This window comes from Osmia lignaria, chromosome 9 (assembly GCF_051020975.1).
Source record: "Osmia lignaria lignaria isolate PbOS001 chromosome 9, iyOsmLign1, whole genome shotgun sequence".
NCBI lineage: Eukaryota > Metazoa > Arthropoda > Insecta > Hymenoptera > Megachilidae > Osmia > Osmia lignaria.
In genome coordinates, this window is record NC_135040.1 from 12,114,854 (window position 1) to 12,134,040 (window position 19,187).

The window sequence follows — 19,187 nt, forward strand, 5'->3', positions numbered from 1 at the left end:
TTAAGTCCCTCGTCTTTGTCGATAGCAATCAGTGAACTCCATTCTTTGACGCGAAACACGAGACCAATCCGCGCACATTCCATGGGTTAAACCTTTCTCGAGCGTATCGCAAACGTTTTAGATTCTGTTCGACTTTCAGACATATTCCGTGCCGCTTCATACACATCGAACGAAATTGTGGGAAAAGATTTCGAGTTAACAAAGTCAGCGGACGAATTTCAACGAGTAATTTCGCGTTTCGAGAATGCAGAGTCCAAGATGCGGTGGTAGGGGTTAGCTTTTCTCATAAAAGTTTGTCGGACAAAGTCGACGCCGCCTTCTCGTATTTGCCCGCAAGTAAATTCTCGTTGTCCTTATTACAATTCGTGGCCGGCTTATCCGTGAAGCACGCGATGTTCCTGGGAATTTAGATAAGCATCCCTTGGCCTAGACCGTACGGAATCGGAACTTGTACGCGATTCCCTCGACTTCTACTCGGCCAATGTTGGCCGTTTCGTTCAGAGATATTAGATACAGTTTGGGAAATGCTGCTATTTTTTTTTCCAACAGTTTTTATCTCTTGTCTTCGGGTAAAAGGGGACGAGGATGGTCATTTAAGCGGGAATCGAAATGAAGTCAAAGTTGTCGTTTGCAAATTTCAATTATTAATATTAAATGAAATTTAATTTTTCTTCTAATACATAATTTAGTACAAACATTAAGATAATTTCAATACAAACTAAAAGATAATTTCAATACAAACTAAAAGATAATTTCATAATTAATCTGGGCACACTCAGGCTGAGAATTTTTAGGTTTTACTACTTAATACGGTGCTGCCGCAGTAGAAATATCAACGCTTGGCGCGACGTACGATAGTAGAGATTATCAAGGATATTAAGAATGAATTTTTCATGACCCAATGCTTCCATTTACTATTTAAAATGTTTCGTACAATTTTAATGACACTTATGTTCAAAAATAAATTAAAAAATTTGAATATTTCGGTCACTCTCTATTAACGTGTAAATAAATAATAATTTTCAAGAAACTGATTTTCTTCGAAACTGTACGACGCTGAAGCCAGTAAGACAAGGGGGTTAAAGGTATAAAACTACCCTTCCCGCAGAGCGTATATCGTTCGCCGGGCAATAAAGTCGTTCCGTATTATGCGAAACGTTAGGTCCACGATTTATGTCATTCCGTATGCATCCTGCAGTGCGAGCCAACGTTATTAAAGCCATTAAAGGTCGCCACTATCGCTCGTATAATTAACTAAGATCGATGGATACGAGCGTGGATGACAACGGACGACGTTGTCTCGGTGCCCCGATGAAACAATCTTTTAATACCCTCGCCAGCGAGCTGGCACACAGATGACTGACGCTTCGACGCCGCGCGAACAATGCAGTACGTTTACTTTTCCGGCTTGGCAACTTTGTTTGCGCGGTTACGTAAGATGGAAAGAGTAATTATCGTTCGTCAGAGATTCGACCGTCTCTGCCGGTTGTTTGCGAAAGATTCTTGATCGAGGATCGAGTTAAGCATCTGAAAATATTCTTTGCTTATCATAGGATAAATAATTAACTCGTTTACTGTCACAGTAGAAAAGGCCACGTGTAGTCAGACACAATAAATCTATAATTATTAATGGTACAATCAGTTCATTTTCAAATGTAAATTTTTAAATCGGTACCTTACATAATTAGTATAATACTGAACCTATTTAAAGTTTACCTTCTCTCTTTTTTTATTAATCATTTAATTGCACAAAATTTTAGAGACCGATCACAAGTGACTATGGCAGTCAACGTGTTAAATTCCATTAGTGAAAATTACTCACTTTAGACTTGCGATTTCTCATAGAATCATAAGCAATCGACCGGTTTCATCAAGAATAATGAAAATCAGGTTGATGAAACGATAAGTACACTTATTAATCGAATCTAATCGCAATTTAAGCGTGATTTAATGGCGATCGGGATCTACGCTCACGTATAGAAGAAGCGGGATAAAGACGGACAACTGTTATCGACGATAATGACATATGGGTCTGTGCAAAATGGAGCGGGCACGCGAAATCGCGATGATTTTGACGGGAATTGGTAAAGCGTGAGCGTGGATCGATAAGCAATAAGCAGTAAATCGGGACTGCGCCTCTCGCGCAGCATGCAAATCATTTGAAGGCCTCTAATAAGTGGCTGCATAGCTAGAAAGGAGAAATTGCCTGATTTTACCCCCTCCCCCCTCATCGACGGCAGGGGATTATGCATCGTATACGTACCATCTAGCAGCTGTAATCTTGGCAAATAACATTTTTCATTTCGGCTTCGGTTTTTGCCGGGAGTAATGCAACCCTGGCACGCTATCATTCTTTTTCCTCGTTTTATGATATTTTCCTTAGGGTGTGATAAAATAAAATAAGCCAAATTTAGGAAATATAAATTTATAATTAATCAGCAATTAAATTATATAGAACTATGTAAGTGTAGTTGGGCTGAACAGTTTTAGGTTGTACTACTTAACGCTAATACGTTGCTGCCGCAGTAGAAATATCAACGCTTGGCGCGACATACAAATGATAAATAGTATTAGGGATCAATTTTTGATAATCTAAATACTTTTATTCGCTATTAATTACCAGCGTGATTTTAACGATACGTCGGTTTAATTATTTGATTAAATTTAATTTATAATATTACATGATAAACATAACTTTTCTCGTAAGTGTAACCGATTTTTTTTTTTCGTATGTTCATCGAACAATGACACCATTGTTCGAATGGGTGTCTTAGAAAGTTGGAACGATTTGCGAACTACAGTTCCACGCGAATGGCGTACCGAGACCTTGTCATAAAGTTACGCTTTATCGTGTTCCGCGCCAATGGGAGGGTTTCTTCTGACATGAACACGGCTTACTTCGATCTGCCAATCAGGAGTTCGGCTTCTGGAAACGCGAAGCCACCCTGTTCGTGCCAGGATGTACAAAATGAGATCGACCGAAACGATCGTTTCGTTCTCTCTTTATTTTCGTCGAATATTTTGCAAAGATCATCATTCAAATTAATATTTTCATTCCGTCTGAGAATCCCGTAACATCTTGTACAGTCAGGTACCAAAGTATGAAAGAAAAAAAAGAGGAATGATAAAATGGCACGATAGGGGTCGGTCGTCGAACGACACTGGGAACATTTGCAATTTATTTTTGTCGTTCTCGATAGGCCAGGTCAGGTGTGGAAACGGGAGAAGAAAAGGCAAAGCGGTGTGTATCAGACCACTTCCGATAAGCATAGCCCTGCAATTGCCAGCAGCTTACCTATAGGGTAGCTCTAGCACGCAATGAAGATCTGCGTTCACGATAGTGACCACTTTAGATTCCCTTTTGCTATTCCTTTTATAACTCGCTACCCTCGATTCATTTTACCATACATCTAGGCTAATACATATAGTTATTATCCTGGTCAATCGTTTATTCGAACATTGTTCAATTTTTCAATTAACATTTTCAATCGGTTACATTTCATCATTCTATCCACGTTTTACATACAGGTGTAAATTGAAACGTTTTTAATTATTAGTTCTATGATATAAAATTCAGACTTATGTTTCTGTAGCATGGTTATCATCGTGATTAATCTTCGTTTAGCCGGAGGTGTGAAAGTATTCATTCTTTCCACGGTGCATTAGAGCACAGTGTGCTTCGTGAATTCCACCATGAATATTACAGTACTATAATTCTCTCCCACTATCTGCTCGCTATTATCTTCTTATTATTTCAAACGTCGCTCGAGTTCATTTGTTATCGTTAATCTTGATGGTTTTAATTTAGATCCTGAACCTTATTTTGTCCGAGCCATTCTGTGGGTAATTGCTGTGAATATTAGTTGTGTTTTTCATCTCTCCGTTTCGATCATTAAACCCGTAGACTCGAGGAATTCTAAGTGATTTAAAATTATCTGTAATTATAAGAAGATGCTTCCGAATTATAACGACGAAAGGAACGAAGTGATCGAAAAGCGTGGGTGAAAATCAAGGTCCATTCGGTGTTTCGTCGATGCAGTTTGACGAACGGTCGGTGTGACGAGTAATTACACGAGGAAATCCCAGCTTCTGCCTTTATAATCGGTACGAAGGGGTAATCCTCGGGCGATCGTTGGGCGTCGATCACGAAGCAGCACCACGAGCTCGGCTCGTTGAACGCGTATCGGCGCCGAGTGGAAATCGCGCATAGGAATTGAGATCGACGCGGTGCTAATGCACTTTCCGATAATGCTCGGTGCCGACGTAATCGCGCCCTCGTGCCTCGTACGTGTCCGCATCGGTTCGCTAACCGTTCCCACATCCGTGTGCGATGGAAGGGTCCGTCCAACGTGCAGAAGCGACCGGCTAACGGATTACTTTGATTTCACTGTTCCTAACTGGCGTCCGTGTGAACTCGTTTCCCGGTTAGCTGACGTGGATGAGGAATTAACCGCGTTACACGGGCCTTGGACAGTCGATGAAAATGGCTTTTAGTTACGGCACGGATTTACCCTGCTCTCTTATCGCCATCAACTTTACCTGCTCTCCAAGTTATTTAGATAGCGATATTGGCATTGTTAATTGCTCGGATTAGAAAATCGTGTAAAATCGTAATATTATGTTGATTTTATAAAATGGCATTTTTAGTTACATTGGTTTCTTTTAAATTTTATTGTTTTTATAAGATTTATGAAATGAGGATTAATTATATGGGTGTATTTTTAAATGAAGAAATATAAAATGATAGATGTGATCGTTTGTAGTGCGCAATGTGTCATAGATGCGCTCGCAGAAGATTAAGACTGCATGTCTGACTTATTACGAGGATAAACTACTTAGAGCTGTTGCAGTGTGGATAGAGTTAGCTTTCCATTCTTTGACTGTCACAGTGGGAAGTATACTATAATTTCTCAATATTCTACTTCATATATTTAGCATTTTCTCTTCCATAAATAAATTTGATAAATTTTGAAAAAATAACGCAAGTAATCTGTATCAATAATTTCTCTGACAAATGTATTTAAAATGATTTATAGAGAAACAATATTCTTTCATGAATAATAATAAATTTGCATAACTCTTACGTAAAAACAGTCGTATATTTATCACGAAATTGTTCTATTTACGTTCTGGATCGACGGTAAATTGATCCCGATCTCAACAGTTATGCAGCAAATAATTTCAAAGCGACGTTCTCATTCCAGTTCACAAAAGCCTTCTTATTTCCAGATTTGAAAGGCTTACGTGATAAAGGAAGTAAGTGGGTGTCTTTCACATTTCGTGATTGATCGTGGAAGATTAGAGAAGGATACGATAACACTGGGACATTCATATTTAGGTTGGTAAATAGGGAGACAGGTTGACGCAGCACGATCGTTATCGATCATGTACTATTATTCACACTTATTTCTGCGATATATTTCTGCAATTCAGATGGTCGTTCGAATGAAACGATGAAACGATTGTCAATTAGCTCTAACGAACGACAAATTTTTCCTCGTTATTAATTTTATATTCTATCGTCCGACAGGGATACCGTCTCTTCTCCTTCTAATTAATTCTGACAGACGCATACCCGCATGTTTAACCCTCGACGTTGCAAAAAAAAAAACACTTGGAAAGCGAACGTTTCACCGGATTGCACTCGACAAAGTTTACCCATAACGCGTGCCACCCGGCGGCGAATAAAAACTTCGTACACGGTAACATCAGAAACCACGTAGCGTGTTCATTTTTCGAGATTAAATGCAAGCTACACGGACGGCTTAATGTTCCACGCGTATACGAACCTTGTACACTGACCAACTCCGATAGGATTTCGCGCAAATTCGCAAAACCTGCTGGCAACGAGCAAAAAATCTACTACGGGATTAATTCGTACCATGTTCGATGCGTATAACAAAGACCTTAGCTGGAGAAAAATGGCCGGGAATTAACAACGTTACCCGAAACATACGGGTCGAAAAAGAACGTACAATAGTTATCGGAATAAAGAAAACTTTACTATAATATAATATACTGTAAAATTAATGAAATTAACGGTAATACATTTCGTATTTCTCTTATTATTTTAGAACATTTATAATTAGGTATCGCGGTAAAAAGGAGCGAATGAAACTCCTTTCATTCGGTTTTTCATTCGACACCAATGTTTCATTTATGGATTAATTTTCACCTTATAAAATTTTTCACTAAATTAATAATAAAAGTCAAACTGAATTTTCTTTTTCTCGATTACTCTGAATTTCGAATAAAATCGCGCATCTTGAATGGAAACGAGAAGGCACTGACACGCAGACCTTACTTTCCTTATCAGTCATCGCGTGGCCGCGTTATCACGCACCTGAACGTTTCATTGAAAATTTTCATTTCGATCCTGCCGCGCTTTAATTAACCAACATCGGGCAGAAACTATCGCCAATACAAAGTGTGCCAATAATTTTCCTAAACCTCTGCGCGAGATTTTCAGTTAATTATTAATCTATTAAATGAATTAAGCTTCAAATTACGGACAAAAATTTATCAGTGAATCGTTAAATTACAGGAAGAAACAAACGAGTTTCTGACCAGTTGCAATTAGCCGAACCTCGATTCGTTGATTGCCAGGAAATTATGAGAAAGTATTTGCGTGTACATTGGCAAAAATATATGCGCAGGTAGGTCGATATCGCGACACGGTGTTTCAATTAGCAGCTAATTCGTAAAGTTAAGCGATCGGTGAATCGTTAAACGGCGTTGACGTCTTCGGCCACATTGTTCATTATAATGGACATCAATTTCGACGGCTGTTTATTCGCGTAATTTGCAAGGACACGATATCCCCTGGCCGCCATCCGGCCATTCCCGTGTTCGTTTATAATGAACATCGTTTTCCAGTCGGTCGAAAACAACGTGCTCCAATTAAACCGAGAAATTCCTGGAAGTAGCCCGAACAACGTGGCTGAAAATTAGCGGCAGTTCACTGGCGCACACGACAATCGATGGATTAAAATCGAGACATTGAATTTTCATTGAATTTTCACAAATAGATCACATGTTTCGATAACGATTTACGTTCCGTTCGTTTATCTTTCGTTATTTTTGTCCGAAAGACGAAACAGGATAGGACTGAATAGGCGGTAGTTCGGTTTCTTAAAAGGTCTTCAGAAAGATCGTAAAGATATTCTTGGATGAAACTGGTAGGATAACTGGGTCACCGAGTCGAAAGTGTATTTCGTGCTTCGCAATAAGGTTTCGAAGGTCTAATCCTCGATTTATCTTTAAGATCTATAAGTCCTATTTCGAAGATCGCGAAAGCCGATTCATGGAAAATCTTCTTTATTGCATCCTCAAGTATCCCGGAATGAACGTTTACCGTTATTAATCTTTAGTTTTATGACATCGAGTCAGGTTCGTGACACAATTTACAATTCGACAATATCGTTCATCTACGTATCGGATATCCTTGAAATCAGTTAACGGTATAACCTGTCCAATTCTTTTGAAAAGAGAAAAATCAAATATCCTACGTGTCGACTCATCGTCCCTTTTCCTTTTCGTGACTCGCCTGTTCGTTTAAGCCCCCATAAACGAGCATCCCTCCAGCGTGACACCGATTGTACACGGGAAAAAAGAAACGTGTCGTTTGGTAAGTGAAATGCAAACGAAAAACCCGTTGCGCATTGACGTAAGACTTGGAAGGGAAATTGAAGAAAATGACGTGTTCGCGTGTGCAGCTGCTCTGGCCGATATCACAAAGCGTTACCTGTTATACGTACAGGCGGTGGGAAAAATAAATATATCCCCCTGCAGTTGTATAGCGTTTATGTAAACGTCAAGATAAAATTAGGTAGGTGTTCGACGATTTATCGAGGTGTTTCTATTAAAAATTATTCACTTTTGACGCTCGGGTATATCGTTTACCTGCTTTCTGAATTTAAGCAGCATGGATACGCGTGTTTTTGTCGGGGACTGTATATAGGATTAACGCTATTTTTATTCAAGGTATGCGACGCCGGTGGCGGCAGCAACGTCGCTAGGGCTCGATAAGAGCGTAGGTATAGCAGTTAATTATATCAGTGTCCCATTAGCGTGCCAGTATACCGCGAGATTGCGATGGCTTTTTATACCACCGCGAGGGTTTGCTGTTGCCGCTCCGTGTTGCTGCCTTTTTTCCACCTGGCCTGTACTCGCGCCACCTTGGTCCGCGTACAGCCCTCTGCGTAAATACGGGCCAGTAATTACGTTGCTGTAGGGAAATTACCAGTTACCGGCTCGTCGTTCAGTTTTATCCAATTAGGGGATCGCTTCGACCAACTGTGCTCACAGAACCTCCTCGTGATCCTTAACCGAAAAAAAAAAAAAAAAAAAAAAAAGAAGAAGAAGATAGGAGGCCTCCTCGTTCCTTTTCTTCTTCCGTCTTCAATTTATTCGGCAGTATGTTCTGTAGCTTTCGCGGGGTCGGGTATGCTTTTTCATCGCTGGTAATTAGCGTCCAGTAGTTTTGAAAATTTTCTATAGAGATTTTCAGAATCTTGACCACTTGAGCTTAAGCTTTAGCTTTATATGGCGAACAGAAACACGATTCATAGGAAAACGAGGTTACGTCGTGAAATACCGCAGCGGAAATAATACCGGTACAGTATCGAGGAAAGTAGACTTCCTTGGGAAATATCACGATTTTTCTAAATTTTCATTTTAACGATATTAATATTCAAAGTGATTTAGGAGCAAGGAATATGATTTTCGATGTATCGATGGTTTGGTAGCGGACAAGATAGCCGATTGAAAGTTTAGAATTTTCTTTTTTCTTCAATCGTTCTATAACTATTCGATTAAACTAAGTTCGTAGCGCCGGTCTTTAGTGACCATCATAGACGTAAACGTGTTAACGGGTTTCGTAGGACGAGCGGCTATGAGCGACCCTGACATAGACGCGATCGATTTCATAAAGTTAGTCGGGCATGGCTAGTCAATGACGCTTCCAGTTGCAACGTTCGGTTCATTATTATATTTATAGAGCTTTGCAGTGATCGGCGTTTCAGGGTTTAATGCAGTTCGCCGGGGAACAATGAAGAAACACACCGTGCAAAAAGAAAACGGAACTGGCGATCGATAAGATCGTAATTTATCGCCTGCGTTATTGGCTTTCCATTAATTAATGGGTTAGTTTCAGAATTTTTCTTCCGTGAGGTATACTGACTGATGATTTTATGTTAAATCTAATTTTCGAAAGAAATAGATGTTATTTGTTTACGGAGTAATTTTATAAAATGAAAAGAATTAAGAATCTTGAAACCTATTTAGCACTTAATTTCACTACGAACATTGAATGATTTTAATCTAGAAACAATGGATCTTCAGATCTAATTTTATAATAATATTCTTTCATTTTTATAATTGGTTAATTATGCTTTTGAAACTTTGCTCTTCATTTTATAAACACCTACGATAGCATCGAAAACGGACTGTTCATTCTGAAGTTAAAATGTATGCTTATACTATTATCAACACATTGAATGCCACAGTGGAAACAGTCATGCTTAGTCAGACATACGATACTCGTGTATTATTAACACGTTGACCGTCACAGTAGAAATAGCCATATCTAGTACGGCACATTATAATATGGATTATTTATGATATTGCAAGTTAATTTCGTAATATGTACAATCTTTCTATTTACTATCTCAAATTGTCAGTGCGACCTGAAAATTATTTTAATTAAAACGATGGAGTACTTTTTCTTTGAGCAAAGGAGGGTTAATATTAAATTAAAAAAGAAATTAAAATACTTCATCAACGATAAATAATTTATTTTTTACAAACTTACGAATATTATCCTGTGTATAAAAGATGATTTTCAAGAAAATTACGACGTATCCAAAGGGTTAAGAAGATACAGACGAACCGGTTCGCCCTTTTCATGAAGCCGAAAATCCGTCGGTTGTTCGTTGTTCCGCCATTTCGCCTAACTTTCAGCCGGGTCTCGGTCCGCGTAGCCGCGCCATGGAAGCATTACCTTAATGCGACCCAGAAAGCTCTTTTATTACACTCGTACTCGGCCGTACACATTACACCGTCCGTGTGTACGGCGTGCATTCGACAACCGAATACTTTGACAGAGGTACGCGTGTGCGCGCGGACGAGAGCCGCTGCTTCTGATCCTATTGCCATGCCGGATTGAAAAAAAGCATACTTTCCCTATTCGTTTGCCGCTGAACGGCCGTTTTTGGAACTCTAATGTCTTTCGCCGTGATTAATCCCTTTTTGTTCGTGATTCTTCAGCGCGACGCGCGGAAATAATTATTCCTCTCGGGTGATCAACGCAGAGAGAATGGACCAGAGTTGATGGCGGTTGATGAAAGGAGACGTTACCGGGGACAGTTTCTCTTTTCTTCCTTTTTGAAAATTGCTTGCTGTTAAAGGCGATGATATCGGATCAAAAATCGAAGAGATTCAAATTCTTTTTAACCCTTTACCATCGAAACCTTTGTAACGAGGTGAAAAATGTAGTGTGCACCCGATCGATGGGAATTAACAGGAGTTACGACAGTTGTTTCTTTCCAATATTGCAATCGTTCAAAAGGGGTAGGAGTTTTAATAGTGGCGACCAACGGACGATCATGGACGTAGACGTTGGTCGGCGAGGGTGATGTCCTCGCCATTGATTGGCAGCCCTGGCCGCGTACTCGTCAAGGTTTCATCACTCGAACACGCAGTTCGATTGCGGATTACACTGGACATGGATCTCGATTTTCTTCTGGGAAATCTTTTTCTTTTCTCTAACATTTATTTTAAAAAAGATGTACTTTATTCCATTAGAATTAATATGGAGCAATTATTTTTGCATCAATTTAATAGAAACGAAATTCTTTTTTGTATTAATCGAACAAGGAAAATCAATTGGTATCAAAGAATTCGTAACTGTTCGCGGGGGAAGTTGACAGAAGTCGAAAGGTCAGAAATAGATTTAGAAAGTCGGAAGAAAGTTCTCGCCGTTTCTATTCGTGATCAATGTGTCCTTATTCAACTGTTTGACGTTTCCTTCGAAACGTCGTTTCATTTCCTAGCTATCGGTATCGGTGCCGTCATCGGGACAGACGTTGCAATGGACATTGTATCGAGATCTCGACCGCGAGGTGTGCTCGATCTATTACCGCTTACCTTTCCTCCACCGATAAACCATCGAACTGCATTAACAGCTTTTTTTCTCCCTTCTCCTATCCTCACCCACCTCGTCCCTTTTCACCGTGCGAAATTGAATTCTCGATCGGTGAATCGAATTACGAACAATACCCGAAGCATTATTCTTCGAATTCTGTCTGTCTCGCTACTTAAATGCTTCGTCGAGCGAACGAATTCTCTTTATAAAGTCAATACACGATCGTTTTTCAACCGTTCGTTAATGAATTTCCATCATTCTTTCGATTTTCGCGTTCAATACCCTTTTTCATTTTATTGAACTGATTGATTGCTATGTAGGGCACCGATGATTGGTATTGTAAATTTCATTTCTATCGTGTGATTAATAAATGTTCATTAATGACAAGAAATTGCATCGGTAATTCGATTTAGTAAATGGAAGCATTAGAAAAGTGATCGTTCGTATGTCTGACCAGGCGTGGTTTATTCTACTGTATTAATAACCATGCCATATATCATTGAAAAACAAATTCTCTTTAAACCCTCCACTTTTTTCGTGTCATCGTCAAATTTGAATACAGCCAAAAATTGTATAAACAACTCGAAACGTTATAATAGAAAAATTAATGACGTTAGAAAAGTGATTCTCGTCGTGTCTGACTAGTCACGGTTGTATCTACTGCACCAGCGAGGGCGTCGAAAAAAGGATTCTTATTTTCTCCGCACACGATACCCCAATTTTTTTCCTCATCCATCCTTTTAATCTTTACGATGCTACCCGTCATCGGCGTCGACCCCTCGAATCGAATGGCGAACGGCGAAGAACCGTTCGTCCTTCTTCTTTCTCTCTCATCGACGGGTTCGAACGAACGAAGAAACGACGCGCATCCAACGTTCCCAATAATCGACCACCGTGTACCGAATAATGAACGTTTCATCGAGGTCACGATCTCGTATGTTCGGGTCGTGGCGACATTAGAGGCAGCGCAGCGTCGGCATTTCGCCCGTTCTTGGACGTGTTCCTTTCCTCCCCCCCCCCCCCATTCCTTCCATTCGTTTTACCTACGTTTCTAATCGGCCAAATAAAAGCGTAAAGAAATGGTCCCGTACGGAAAGAGGCGTTTCTCGATTGGATCCGCGGGGATCGATCGTTGCCCGTCGACGATGCCGAACATTCCCGCGTGCGACTGCGAATTATAGGCATGGGTCGTGCGCGGCTCGACTGACCGAGTTTGCGTTGGTGTTGGAGGTCCCATTGATTTCCTGGCCCATGTCAAGGCTGCACGCGAGGAACCCCCGTTTCGCCGCCGACCACCCACAACCTCCGACAACCCCCTTCGACCTCCTGCGACCCCCCTCGTCGACCACCTCTTTCTCTTCAACTATACATACACACACGTACCAGTACACAAACACTCTCCGTTACCAGCAGCCAGTGCAACGTTTCGCTTCATGCCGACTCTTTCTCTCTCTCCGTCGCTTCCTTCCACTTCTTTCCTCTTCCACGACCCCGTGCTCTTCCCACTATTCGCCAGGGACGAATGCACCGCGTGCACTCGTTCTGTCTACCCGCGAACGTACTTATCTGACCCACGTCGTCGTTTCGACGCGATTTTTGTCCTTCGTATATCGTTCCTTTGAAGAGAGATCCCTGGGTTACGATTTCAAGATTGAAAGTTGATATTCTGATCATTCCGAGGAGTTTCTCTGTTCTAGGTTTACATTGATCTATGATATTGTTTAGTTTACTGTATAAAACTTGAATAACTATCTTTACTGTAATTGGGAAAGCATACATTTTTATTGATTATTTTATAATTACTGTAAGTTCTATGGAAAGTCATTTCAATGAGATGTTTTTCGTGGCTTCTCAAAGTTCTTTGAACATGGAATTAAGGGTTTCCCTTTAGGTTCTCCCGTGTAAGTGTGCTCGTTCTTTCAAGGGTGATCGTGATGGAGTGGCCTCTCTTGATTAATCGATTCGTCACAGGTTACTTCTTCTTGACATTCAAGATTTTACATAGTTATTATTGCTGTCGTGAAAATACAAAAAAGTAAATAAATAAGAAAATATAAATGTCTACGTGTAAATTATTATCAAGGATAAAATCAAATTCAGCGTGTTTCCAAATTAATTAGCAAACGTTCATTACCATACTGGACGTAAACGAATGATCCGAGGGTGACTGATTATTCGGTGAATTTTTCGTTATCCCGTATTATAACTAGCCCGCAATTGCCAACAAATAATTCAAAGGTACTTCGAAAACACGACACGGTCGCGAGTTCGCCTGCCAAGAGGTGTAACGACCGCATATTAATCGCGAGGCTCACCGCGACCCATGAATTTACGAGGAAGCTCGAGGACCACCAATGAAAATCCAGAAACGAAGGGGAAAATTTCCGAATCGCGTGACCGCTCGACCTTTTCTCCTCGATTGTTGCCACTTAACTCGATCGTTAATGCGACCCTCGCTGTTTGCTCGGTTATTTTGTTTCTTATTTTCGAAGATTTATCCCGCCGGGATTGATCGCGTTTTGATTCAGCAACGTATGGAGAAAAAAAAAAAAAAAAAAACTGGAAACAGTGCGTGCGTTGAAAATAGCTGAGTGGTGATAACGAGTGTGTACAATGTGGGAGGGTTCTTAAGGGAGATCGGTGCACGATGGGCGGAGGTTTTAGAGAGAATAACGAGAGAGGCGGAAGTTTTAGAAGCGAAGAGGGAGTGCTTGAAGAGATTAGAGCGTGGGAGTTCTTGTTGTTATCCCATTGGGAGAATCCGTTGTGTTTGCTGTTACTTTATCGTCAGAGTTTTACAGTTAGCGTATGTTAGATTGAATTTCGTTACGGTACGCGTATAGACTTAATTATCCAAAACAATTATTTTGTAATTAAAGATAGTACCAGTTCAGAATTTTAAAATTATTTTCTCATTTATTTTCCATCTTTTATTTATCGTACATCCAATCCAAATTATTCTAATATTAAATAATTTCTATTTCCAAGGATTATAAATATCAGTAAGACATTAGAATCTATTTTATTATAAAATATTAGATATTTATAATTAATAAATAGCCACGAATAACAGAAGTATCAACCGAAAGCGATTAAAGTATAATAAGGTACGGATAAGGCGATCGTGTTGGAAGGAAAGCGCGATAATCTTGTCGGAAACGAAGGCGAAACCTCATTAAGGGTGGAAACGATTGAATAATTAAGTAAAGCTGGCAAGACGTTTAGCTGGAATCGACCGGTAGCCACGGACGGAATGATTCAGCATCGATCTGTAGCAATGATTTCACGGAGATCCTTGTCCCGTGGAATATGTAATTTGCGGCGGCAGTGGTATAGCTCGACGCGTAGTCAGACCTAGTCCCGATTCGATTGAACCGCAACGCCGGATATTGCAGTCACTGAAGAATATTTGATTTCCACGTATCTAGGGAGGTTCGTTCATCGATCCTGATCCTGATTCCCCATCTTCTCTCCCACGCGTGTTTAATGACACAGATAGAACCAGAATAGTTTGCAATAAAATCAAATAAAATCATTCGGTTTGCAATGTGAAAAATATGTTTTCATTCGATATTTTCGCATAGATTCGATGAAAATATTCATCCTATGTTATCGAATACTATTCTGTGTTATCAGAAGCGATAAAATAGAAAACAGGAGGGAGACAACCCTCCAGGCACTTTTGAATAAAATCAAAATTGTTATTTTATCATTTTTTTTATATCGTATCGATAACTTTCTATCAAAAAAAATATTATTGCCAGTATTTGAAAAGCCTCTTCTGTAAATAACAATTTTTTATGTTCATAAAAATGATATTAAATTTTCTGAACGGTTCTGTATGAAACAATTGAAAGTCTTGATCAATACGATCTTAATTTCAAATACCTTGCATTTTTATCCTGTAATCCTCGGAAGAATTTCGTAGACGAGTTTTTTAAATAAAACGTCCAAGTAGGACTTAAGCTTGGGTTATCGTTTGAAAAGGCAATGATAATTAAAAACGGAATCGCCGGTGAATCAGCAAATTGCAACGGCGAAAGCGTGTCACCAGTAGGCACGCATTGTCCGAATGTTTTTTTTTCGCCGTTGTTTCAAAAGCCATAATTAACGGGGGCCTCTAAATAAATGAAGTCGGAGGGTTAATAACGTGCATTGTAAAACGGTGCATTCAGCATCCGAGCCTTTTCACCGTTCTGCACTCGTGTCGTTTGGTCGCTTCTAATTAATTCTTCAAACGGTTCTTGCACATTATGAAGGTCGCGGTGATATTTGCAAGCGTTCTCTCATTGTTTCTCTCCTTTCGTCGTCCGTTTCTTTCGCCGAAAAGTATCGTCGTTCCGGCGAACAGTCGAACAGCAAGTATCCTCGCGTTGTAGCCGGAAGTCATTAGAGTAGAATTGTGCACAGTTTCATCAATCATCTGGTAAGCGCGCATTAATAATCGTTTGCCATTAAATATGCATCTCGTCGTTTGTCGACCGTGTCGTTTCTTTCCTCTTTTGATGATTCCATTTTACATATTTTTTTTTCCTTTCTGTCGCTTAGAATGATTTCTCGATCCATTGTTGTGCTACAATATTTTCACAGCAAATTAATGCGAGGAGAATTGTTTCTCTTTATATATTTTTTTTTAAATGAGATGAACTATATAGTGATTGGCATTTTAATTATTTAATTAGAATCTTTCTAATTTTGTAGCTTTTATTATTAATAAATGAATTTGAATCACAGATTTTCAAAAAATTACAATTCTAAATTGTAATACACACTGTTAAAGAGGTTGTAAATATTTGCAACTAATTCATAAAGAGTGTAAATGCCAAGGCTCGTTTTCTTACAAACCGTTTTTCATTCGTTCACAGAAACATTCTACTTTGTTCCAGGGAGCTCTTTGTTTTCACCCTTCAAAACAAACTGGAGGCTACACACCATAACAGTTTCCATTCCATACTAATTGCTGCGCGACGGAAAGCTGTTCTTCACGCGTAAGTTTCATTTTTTTTTATTTTCCCCCTCGCTTTTTCTTAAATTGGGTCGTCGAGAACGTCGACCTTTCGCATTCAATACGCGTCACGCGAACGCCACGCTCTCGTTTTCCGGTTTTTCCATTCCGCGTTTACATGCGCTCTTCATTCGCGTTTTCAACTGTCCCCGAATAGCCGATTACTCGTTAATCGTCCCCGTCAATTAACTCGGCGCGATTTAAACAGCAGTCGAGAGAGAGAGAGCCGGTTTTCAATGTTTTAAAACGCACCACCCGAACGTGTTGTCCCGCGTGAATTATCAAATTCACGCGTGGAACTCGGTCGATCCATGGTATCGCGATGTCGCAATCGAATCCTGTCCATTAGTGTCATCGATAATTAACAACAGTTCACTGATTTACGGTCATCGCGACTGTATACGCTCGAAATTACGCTTGTTTTATTACTTACGAAATCGTTTTTATTCTTCCACTGAATTTTCCTAGGGCAAATGACGATATAGGAGAAGCAGGAATTCACAAAATCTTAATTTTGACGGTATTAATATTAAAAGTAATTTAGAAAAGAAATAATATAATTTTTACTTGTTATATATTATAAAATTTAATGTGCTATTGGAAAGTACGAATAACTAAAATATTGATTTAAATTTTCCCGCGTAAATCCCACAGATCTATACGTACGGGGCCTCCTCCCCTGCATCGTTATTCACTTCGGCAACGCCTAAGGGGAAGGGTGGGAGCCCGAGACTTTACCATTTTCCCCGGGGAATCCTGATTTGATCGCAAGCGTACATAAATAACATCGATGGAAAATCGTGTGGAATAATTTCCACGTGGCAAGAATTATATCCGGTAGATTTTGAAAGGGTAACTGTATACTTTTTGTTCGTTCGTAGCGAAGCAAAGACGCTTTGTAAGTTTTGAATCTTTTTCTTTTTAAATCGTCGACCAGTAAGCTGGTTGCTTGCGAGACCGAAGTTACCGCGCGTAATTGTTCGTACTCGTAGCCGTGGATAATTATTTGTGCTTCTAATTACGCCAGAGAGTTCTGCAGTGAAGCTCGATGTGGGCAAACAGAAGTTCAAAGAGCGTGAATATGAACTCAAAGCATCAAGCTCTTCCGGGCCGTTTGGTAACTTGGTAATCATTGATGGATTATGGAAGTTGCTTTTATTACTGCATCCAATTCTGTCCGTTCATTCATAATGCATTCGTGTAATTTTGAGATAACGAACTTTTATCTCCAATTTATGGTTTTCTCTATTGAATTTTTCATTATAAACACAATTCAATCAGAAATTTTGCATTGAAAAAGTTTTAACGGGTGTCTAAAAAACAACGTTCAAGGAGGAAATCTTTTTGATCTCCTAAACATGATATTTCAAGCTAAATTGAAAATAATACAAGAAAAATAGCATCTGAGCGAGGTAGAAAGGTTGTGGTTGTTTCTTTCAAAATCATCACAGAAAGAAAAGCTTTCAAGTAGAGAAAAACAAACAGTGATCCTCCGAATAAGAATTGGCTGTTTTAAAATAACATCTATATTTGTTGACGAAAATACAGACAAAGTTTATGGAGAACTGTACCAGGAGAGTCGCTATCGATCACCTTCTAATGAATTGTTTAAAATGCTAAACGTCCGACGAATGTTTCGATTCAGAAGCTTAAAGGGCAACTTTGATTGTTTCATAAATTGCTGTCCTTTCATAAACTTTGTATAATAAATCATAAGAAAGGTATTATTGTCAAAGGATACTTTCATTACCATAAGGAATTTAATATAATCGAATAACTAAGGGAAACAAATGAAAGAGAATTTTCAGTATTATGTTAGTTAGGGAAGGTAGCAAGTGGAGAGCTTAATTTAAACGTAAAACGATCGTATCCTGAATAATTTCAATTATATCGTTCCGTGTTACACACGGTCGTTTTCACTGCGCCCGTCAACGTGTTAATAATCAAGTAATTAATGTGACGTTATACAATAATTAACACTATGACGGACACAGGTGAAACAGCGTCTGCTGTGATAAACAATGATACGAGTTATTAAGAATACCAAGTGTTCATTTTTCAATCTAACATTTCAATTCGTGATTTTCAATCCTTATTATAATCTCAGTTTCTAATTTTTTAAAACTATTTTTTATTAAATAAAATTCGTACTAATTATCGTGTTAAAAAAAAAGAACAAGAATTATTGAGAATGTTAATTCAAGTCACTTTTATCGAACATTATTTCTTTCTTTAATTTTAAAAATCTTTCACTAAATAAAAAGTTTAATTATCATCGCGTTAAGTAGAAAAGCATTGAATAGACGGTTGAACGTATGTAATACAAGAAGACATCCTCAGAGCTCGTCGCGTTAGATTATGAAAAGGAACTCGAAAAATGAAAACGAACGAAGGAAAACAGTCTGTCGTATTGAATCGAGAAACTAGGAGGCAATTTCTCAAGTAGTATCCTCGGCAAAGTATCGCGAAGTTGTAGCTGGTAGCCGCGAAATTGGGATTTCTTTTTCGCGAATCACGCTCTTCAAGCGTCATTCACATTGTGTCTGCCGAAAAAAGAAAAGAGGATGGAAAGAGGAGGAGAAGAGGAAGAAAAAGCGCCAAGGTAGCGGTGTAACCGTACAGAAGAACCGGGAGAAGAGGAAAAGAGAGACGAAATCAGTTTCGTTGGATCGTCGTCGCGAAGTGCGCGCGTTTTACGCTTCCGAGGAAAGTGGGTCAGAGCGAGCCGAATGACTTGGCACGTTTTCTCTCGTTTCCGTGCTAGACGACGATTCTCTCCGCTTTCACGGCAAAAACACGGCTATTCGAGACCGCACGAGTATCCGTCGCGTTTTCAATTCCTGTTAGTCCTGTGCCACGCGCCCTTCCGCTTGCCACTCACGACCACGCGATCATTATCCAGCGTTCAAAGATCGCGCACTTTTCCCTCGGAGATACTTCTCTTCTTCAGTTTTCAATATCCAAATTTTAGAACAAGTATTGTGTCGTTAAATAGGATTGTATTATAAATTGTCATCCTTGGGTATTGAACTCTTTTCT

General features: G+C 39.4%; 1 protein-coding gene and 1 long non-coding RNA gene across 9 annotated transcripts in view; one reads left to right on the top strand and one right to left on the bottom strand.

Moving 5' to 3' along the window:
- LOC117605043 (uncharacterized) overlaps window positions 1–19,187 on the top strand; it is a 179,215-nt gene that overhangs the window by 61,133 nt on the left and 98,895 nt on the right. For all 3 annotated transcript variants that reach the window (XR_004581563.2, XR_004581562.2, XR_013062796.1), the window contains exon 4: window positions 16,030–16,131. This is a non-coding gene — a long non-coding RNA (uncharacterized LOC117605043). The remainder of the gene's footprint in view (window positions 1–16,029; window positions 16,132–19,187) is intronic.
- The window catches only part of Rdl (Resistant to dieldrin), a 77,383-nt gene that overhangs the window by 53,845 nt on the left and 4,351 nt on the right, over window positions 1–19,187 (bottom strand). The gene's annotated exons all lie outside the window — the stretch shown is intronic.